Consider the following 8,843-nt stretch of genomic DNA (forward strand, 5'->3'; position numbering starts at 1 on the left):
AAGATAGATAGATAATAGATAGATAAAAAGATAGATGGATGGATAGATAGATAGATAGATAAAAAGATAGATGGATGGATAGATAGATAAAAAGATAGATGGATGGATAGATAGATAGATAAAAAGATAGATGGATGGATAGATAGATAAAAAGATAGATAGATAGATAAAAAGATAGATAGATAATAGATAGATAGATAAAAAGATAGATGGATGGATGGATAGATAGATAGATAAAAAGATAGATAGATAGATAAAAAGATAGATAGATAATAGATAGATAAAAAGATAGATGGATGGATAGATAGATAAAAAGATAGATAGATAATAGATAGATAGATAAAAAGATAGATAGATAATAGATAGATAAAAAGATAGATGGATGGATAGATAGATAGATAGATAAAAAGATAGATGGATGGATAGATAGATAAAAAGATAGATAGATAGATAATAGATAGATAGATAAAAAGATAGATAGATAATAGATAGATAGATAAAAAGATAGATGGATGGATAGATAGATAAAAAGATAGATAGATAATAGATAGATAGATAAAAAGATAGATGGATGGATAGATAGATAAAAAGATAGATAGATAGATAATAGATAGATAGATAAAAAGATAGATAATAGATAGATAAAAAGATAGATGGATGGATAGATAGATAAAAAGATAGATAGATAATAGATAGATAGATAAAAAGATAGATAGATAATAGATAGATAAAAAGATAGATGGATGGATAGATAGATAGATAAAAAGATAGATGGATGGATAGATAGATAAAAAGATAGATAGATAGATAATAGATAGATAGATAAAAAGATAGATATATAATAGATAAAAAGATAGATGGATGGATGGATAGATAAAAAGATAGATGGATGGATGGATAGATAAAAAGATAGATGGATGGATGGATAGATAAAAATATAGATGGATGGATGGATAGATAAAAAGATAGATGGATGGATGGATGGATAAAAAGATAGATGGATGGATGGATAGATACAAAGATAGATGGATGGATGGATAGATAAAAAGATAGATAGATAATAGATAGATAGATAAAAAGATAGATAGATAATAGATAGATAAAAAGATAGATGGATGGATAGATAGATAGATAAAAAGATAGATGGATGGATAGATAGATAAAAAGATAGATAGATAGATAATAGATAGATAGATAAAAAGATAGATATATAATAGATAAAAAGATAGATGGATGGATGGATAGATAGATAAAAAGATAGATGGATGGATAGATAGATAAAAAGATAGATAGATAGATAATAGATAGATAGATAAAAAGATAGATATATAATAGATAAAAAGATAGATGGATGGATGGATAGATAAAAAGATAGATGGATGGATGGATAGATAAAAATATAGATGGATGGATGGATAGATAAAAAGATAGATGGATGGATGGATAGATAAAAAGATAGATGGATGGATGGATAGATACAAAGATAGATGGATGGATGGATAGATAAAAAGATAGATAGATAAAAAGATAGATGGATGGATGGATAGATAGATAGATAGATAAAAAGATAGATAGATAGATAGATAGATAGATAGATAGATAGATAGATAGATAGAAGAAAGATAGATAGATAGATAGATAGATAGATAGAAGAAAGATAGATAGAAAGAAACAAAGGCAAGATAGATAGATAGACAGACAGACAAAGAAAGATAGATAATAGGGAGAGAGAGAGAGGGAGAGAGAAGGGAATGAAGGCCACCCCTACATCAGTGTACAGGACTCACTCGGCAGGAGGGACTGGATGGATATCACACTCCTCCATCTTTCCCTTCTGTTTGCTGTGCTTGAAAATTCCCGCCCACATCCCCTGTATGCCGGGGAGAGTGGGCGGGGCAGACACAAGGAAAGGAGGAGAGGAGGGGGAGGAGTAAAAGCAGCTCCTCTCCTCTAACTGGCTGTGCGGGCAAGCAAGGGGAGGGGAGAGATGTCAGAGCTGGCTGTGATACGCCCAGCTCATCTCTCTCTCTCTGGAGCTCTCAATGAGCTCCGATCTCCCTGCTGATCTGTCCAACTCGCGGCCGGGCGCTGTGCTGGTGGCAGAGCTTGCTGCGAGCTGTGATGGCCGCACGGCGCCCTATGTTGCCCAGGGCGCTCTGTGCGGTCGCACAGCTCGCACACCGCAAAGGCCGGCCCTGGTTCTGGGTCTTCTTCTTCGAGTGTGGCACCCACCTTTAGGGTGACCACATCACGGGGGCCTCCGGCATTATGGCCTACCTGGCCGGGGTGTGTGTGCCACACGGTGTTCCTGGTTCCGGGCCCATGTTGGGCCAGAGCATCTGAACAGCAAAGGGGACCCAGTGTGCGACTGGATTCCCACCTTTGAGGATCCCAAGCTGTATTGCTGTTCGGTGGGGAGTCCGTCTGAGGAGCGCCATTGAGAGGCTGGCTTTTCCAAAAGGGCCACGACAAACCACTAGGGATCAAGGTAGCCGGACACTGAAGGATTGATCACCTCGGTACCTGAACGACAAGTTGAAGGAGATCCAGGCGTAATTCATCTAAGGAGGATTATCTCCGTAACTACAAATCAGAGAGGGCCTGTGGCAGAGGTGTCTCCCTGACGTTCACCAAGGAGGGTCTGTGGCAGAGACTTTATCCTACAAATATTCGAGTGATACTCCGGCTACCAGGTCAGAGAGAGAGAGAGGCCTGTCCGGGTACACTAAACCCACTCAGGCAGGAGTGGCGCAGAGAAGTGTTACGCTTGGTAGCAGGACTGTTTCCCTATCATTACGCCTGAATCTGCTGTTCTCCTTTCTTCTTCAACTTTACTTTCCTCACCACAAGTTTATTGGTTTTTACCCGGCTGGGTAATAAAGAGCACAGCAAAGAGCACCTATTGTGGACACTCGTTTACTTCTACCAAATGCAATACGCATCATCCACCCCTAGGAATTCGGGGGAGCCATGAGGTAAATGTGCCGCCCAAAACAACCAGCAGCTCCTCCGGGGCTAGTGCTACACGTATATATATATTCTGAAGGTTTGTTGTGGTATCTAGCTCAAACCCGTGTGCTGGCATGCCTTCTTCCCATAGTGAATCTTGGTGCCATCTCTTCCCCAGATAAGTGATGTGCACTGACCCCGCCATCCACATGATGTAAAGGAAAACATGATTAATCAGACCAAGCCACCTTCTTCTATTGCTCCTGTGGTCCAGTTTTGATGCTCTCATGCCCATTGTAGGCACTTTTGGCTGTGGACACGTGTCAGCATGGGCACCCTTACTAGTCTGTGGATATGCAACAAACTGCAATGCTCTGTGACTCCCTTCTTCACTCCCTATGTATATCAATAAGCCTTGTCTGCCCTTCACTCTGTTGCTGGATCACCAATTTTCCTTCTTTGGACCACATTTGATAGGTCTTGACCTCAGCAGACCAGGAACATCTCCCAGGAGCTGCAGTTTTGCTCTGACCCAGTCATCTAGCCATTACAATTTGGCCATTGTCAAAGTTGCTCAAATTCTTACACTTGCCAATTTTTTCTGCTTTAACTCCAGGGACACCATGTTCACACGTAGCTTAATATATCCCATCTACGTTCAGATTCCATTGTAACAAGATAATTCATGTTATTCACTTTACCGGTACCTGTCAGTGATCATCATGTTATGGAGGATCAATGTATTTATATATATTATAACCCCCCTCACCTAGTCAGTTTGCAGTATATATACTGTCATAGTTTAGTACAATCCTAAGGTGTCATTCTCCCTGTGCTGAGACTCTCCTATCCCTTTACATGCCTAGCAGAACTTAAAAGGGTTGTAAAGGTAAAAAAAAAAAATCCTAAATAGCTTCCTTTACCTTAGTGCAGTTCTCCTTCACTTAGCTCATCCTTCCATTTTACTTTTAAATGTCCTTATTTCTTTTGAGAAATACTCACTTCTTGTTCTCCTGTCTGTAACTCCACACAGTAAGGCAAGGCTTTCTCCTTGGTGTGGAGTGTCGTGCTCGCCCCTTCCCTTGGACTACAGGAGAGTCAGGATGCCCACTAACACACAGCTTGTTTCTCTATGTGCAATGTAGGGAGCGTCCTGACTCTCCCATAGTCCAAGGGAGGGGCAAGCACGACACTCCACACCAGGGAGAAAGCCTTGCATTACTGTGTGGAGTTACAGAAAGAATATACAGTAACAATTTATTCTACTTTTCTGACATCGCTGCCTAAAAGCCCCACTGGTGAACCTTTCCTTATTATGAGTTGCAAAGGGTTTTCTTTGTTTTAGTTGTGGGCTCCTTTCCTGTGTTTTTTTAGGTGTGGGCTTTTCTTTGGCTACTTGACTTCAGGATTCTGTCCAGGGCCCAGTTCCCACATATCCGTTTTTCATTTGTTTATTTTACAGGAAGCACAGTAATAAGCAAAAGGTCCCTTACCCATTCACCAGGGGCAAGGGTAACAACTATATCAAGCAGGCTAATACTTTAACTAGTATATAACTAGCATATATTAAAAGATCCCTCCATTAATGTCAAAGAAAGAGTAAAAAGAAAAACCTCCCTAACCACTAGAAATGCTAATGTCAGCATCCTGAATAGATTTATTCTAAAAAGACCAGGTTTTCAATATATTAAGGATCAAACATTAAGTTACATTTTATAAGCATTACAAACATGTTTTTTTTTTAAATATATATATTCAATATCCTCAAACTTTGACTTCTTAGTAGGATGCCTGTTTCCATTTCTACAACTTGATAGCCGTCTTCTATGATTATGGCTCCTAGTTATAATCTAGAGTGTCAGTATAGAAAGGAATAACAAACTTTGCTAGAAGTGTGTGAAGCTGGACTCTAGACTGGTGGTCTCTTATATAGAGTCAATAAGAAAATGCACTGTGGTTATATACAGATGCTATTGATTTCAATAATGTATTGCACAGCTCACCCTCAAAATGTAATGAATTCTGATCAGGTAATTATTTTAACTTGTCTATCTAACGTAAAATGTGTTTTATTGATATACAATAATATTTCAAAATAAATGAACTGTATATTGTGTTTTTACTTTTCTTTTACTAATGGAACATTTGTATTCGCTTTATAATAGATATGACTGGACTGAAAAGGAAATTAAAGCCTTTAACAAAGTGTTCCTAATGCACGTGTTTGAAACACACCATGCCTAATGAGCCGAAGAGTAACCCATATCTACATGATATCTATGTGTTAAAAGATATTGTAATAATCTGAAAAGTTTTACGTATCTATCAATTTATCTTTTCAACACCTCTATTATATAAACACGCTTGAATAATATCGAATTGACCTAGATTTACCCCCCTTCATGAATAGGCAGTTTTTTTGCGATACGGCACTGCGTTATTTTAACTGACAATTGCACGGCCGTGCGACGCTGTACGCCAAATCAGATTTTTGGCCTTTTTTTTCTATAAATAATTACCTCTGCGGTTTAAATTTTTTTGCGCTATAAAAAAAAAAAAAGACTGACAATTAAAAAAATATATATATTTTTATTTTCTGCTATAAAACATACCCAATAAAAAAACGTAAAAATCTATTTTCTACATCCATTTAGGCCAACATGTGTTCTGCTGCATATTTTTGGTAAAAAAATATCCCAATAAGCGTTTGTTGATTCGTTTTCCGCAAAAGATATAGCATTGGAATATATATATATATATATATATATATATATATATTTTCTTTTACTAGTAATGGCGGCGATCAGTGACTTATTGCAGGATTGCGATATTGTGGAAAACAAATCAGACACCTAACGGACACTTTTGACACTAAAGTGGTCAGTGCTAAAAAATATGCAGTCACTGTACTAATGACACTGGCTGGGAAGGGGATGACATCAGGGGCAATCAAAGAGTTAACTGTGTGCCTAGCCTGTGCTTACTTACTGTGTGGGAGGTAATTTGACTAGGGGTACACACAGCATCAGTATCTTCCCTTCTGACAGAACGGGCAATCTGCCCAGTTTGCCATTCTGTGTCCTGTCTAATCGGCGGTAGCCGGCAGACATAGAGTGCGCAGTACCTGCCCCTGGGCTCACGCTGTGTGTGATCACAGTGGGAGCATGTTTCCGGCGGTGCGTGCCCCAGACCCGGAAGTGTCAGATCACATACCAGGTATGTGATTTGGCACAGAGAAGCCCCTCTGCCACAGTATATGTATGGTGGGTGGTCCACAGGTGGTTATGCAAAGCGGCCCTTCAACCAAGGCTAGATTTGGGGTAAGTGGTCATGTGACATTGTTTACAAACAGGTAGGCACCCACTGGCTGGACTGTCATTGTGCCTTTTACACACAAAAGTAACTTATATAACCAAGGCCATCCATACATGGTTCAAATCCCATCTGGTTCAGTAGGAACCAGTTGAGATTCGAACTGGTAATGGACAGGCTTAATGTACCAAGTTGATTGATCTATCAACTTGGGTACAACCAGCCTGCCAGATTCTCTTGCGATTATAATGTATATTTAATCACTGTCTTCTCCTGGTGGGGATGGGAAATAGAGATCCCAAGTTAAAACAGGCACCACCACTGAGACCCCTTTCACACTGGGGCGGTTTGTAGGCGCTATTGCGCTAAAAATAGCACCTGCAAACCGTCCTGTACCTTTATTAGGTAAGGATATAGTCGTTAGGTACTAGTGTGCTTTATGTCTGGAGCACAAAAGAGCACCCAGAACAAATGCATGCAAACAGGGGGAAAATGATGACAATGCAGAGCTTTGTTGACTCAGACTCCTATTGTTGTGAGGCCATTGATCTACCTTTCTGCTATATGGATAATTTACTGTGAACCCCAAATAGTTTAAAAACAACCCTGTCAAACGCTTAAACATTCCTCATAGAAGCCCCTGCAATAGAAGAGCTATAGTACTCCCCTCTTCAGCAGCCCATATTTGCTCTGTTTCAGCGCTACAGCCCTCTTCAAAGTGTTGGATGCCTGTGTCCCCATGTGCGGTAGTTCTATCCCCTGACCCTTAAATCACTATGAGACACTTAGGGGTTAATTTACTAAAGGCAAATAGACTGTGTGCACCTTGGAAAGTGCAGTGGAACTCTGCAAGTGCAGGTACTCCATAGCTTAGTAAATGAGCAGAAGCTCTGATGACTTACATAAGCCAATCATGTGCTAGCAAAAATGCATTTTTTTTTATATTTTTTGCCTTGCATGTGATTGGGTATTCTCTGCAAAGTGAAGCTTTACCTCATTTACTAAGCTCTGGAGCAACTGCACTGCACAGTCACTTGCCTTTAGTAAATAAACCCCACAGTGATGTGGGAGGTTAAGGATGGAACCATGGTGTGTGGCAGGCAACAGTCCAAATTCCCATCGCACATGTTCCTGGAATAGGCTCTCAAAAGTATTGTGTGCTACAGTAACCACCAGCTGGATATTGGAGCATGCACAACACAACATAAATATTCATCAGGATCTTTAATTACGCCCAAACATTTTTTTTACTGAAGAAAGATCACATCACAAACAGTGTAGTGCATGCCTGATGAATGGGTCCTGAATGGCTCCGAAACCTGGCACCACTGTTTGTGATGCGATCTTTCATCAAAAAAATCAGTTCGGACGAAAAAGATCTGTGGTGTGCTGGTGAATATTTACATTTTGGCGTGTGGCAGGCTAAAAGTGTGAAGGCTGAAGTGTCTTATGGAGCCTACGAAGATGGATGACATTGGCATCTGGCGAGGGGAAAAGGAGCCTAGGGCTGCCCAAAAAATTGCCCCTGGCCAACTGGAGAAATGGACTATGTCGGTACCCAAGGATTTGACAATGATTCAAATAAAAATTAACATTTTATTAGCAAACATTTTTGATTAAAAAAGGGGAAGAACATATAAGTTCAATCATTGTAAAAACAATAGTTACAGCCGTGCAACATTATTAATTTTATAGGATCACTAACTTCCAATGAATACTGGGGATACCAATTGTGACAGATCTTGACATGGTCCTCTACATGTAAACCGCTTCCTCAGAAGGAGTCAATAAATGTTATCTGTAAGATAATAAATCATAGTAATAAGAATCTTAGATCCAATCAGCTGTAAAAATTACAATGTAAACAATTTTTTGAAGAAAACATAACTAGGTAAATGGCTGGTAGATTGGGTATTTTTTTAAAACAATACATTGCTTACCCAAAAAACCCAGTGGGTGATAGTAGCAGCACAACGAACAACCGAAGCCTGAAGGTTTTTTGCCAATCTTGACTGGTATTTGGAACTGTTCATATTCCCTCTACCTTGACAAAGGCACCTGTTCCAGCAAAGCATGATGCTGCCACCACCATGCTTCACTGTGGGTATGGTGTTCTTTTGGTGATATGCAGTGTTGTTTTTGTGCCAAATATATCTTTTGGAATTCTGGCCAAAAAGTTCAACCTTGGTTTCATCACAACATAACACATTTCCCCACATGCTTTTGGGAGACTTCAGATGTGTTTTTGCAAAATTTGGCCAGACTTGGATGTTTTTCTTCGTAAGAAAGTCTTCAGTCTTGCCACTCTACCCCATAGCCCAGACATGTGAAGAATATGGGAGGTTGTTGTAACATGTACCACACAGCTAGTACTTGCCATATATTCCTGCAGTGCCTTAATGTTGTTGTAGGTCTCTTGGCAGCCCCGCTGACCAGTTTTCTTCTTGTATTTTCATACATTTTGGTGGGACGTCCAGTTCTTAGTAATGTCCCTGTTGTGCCATATGTTATCCACTTAATGATGACTGTCTTCACTGTGTTCCATGGTATATCTAATTCCTTGGAAATTCTTTTGTACCCTT

Source organism: Rana temporaria, chromosome 1 (genome assembly GCF_905171775.1).
Source record: "Rana temporaria chromosome 1, aRanTem1.1, whole genome shotgun sequence".
Lineage (NCBI taxonomy): Eukaryota > Metazoa > Chordata > Amphibia > Anura > Ranidae > Rana > Rana temporaria.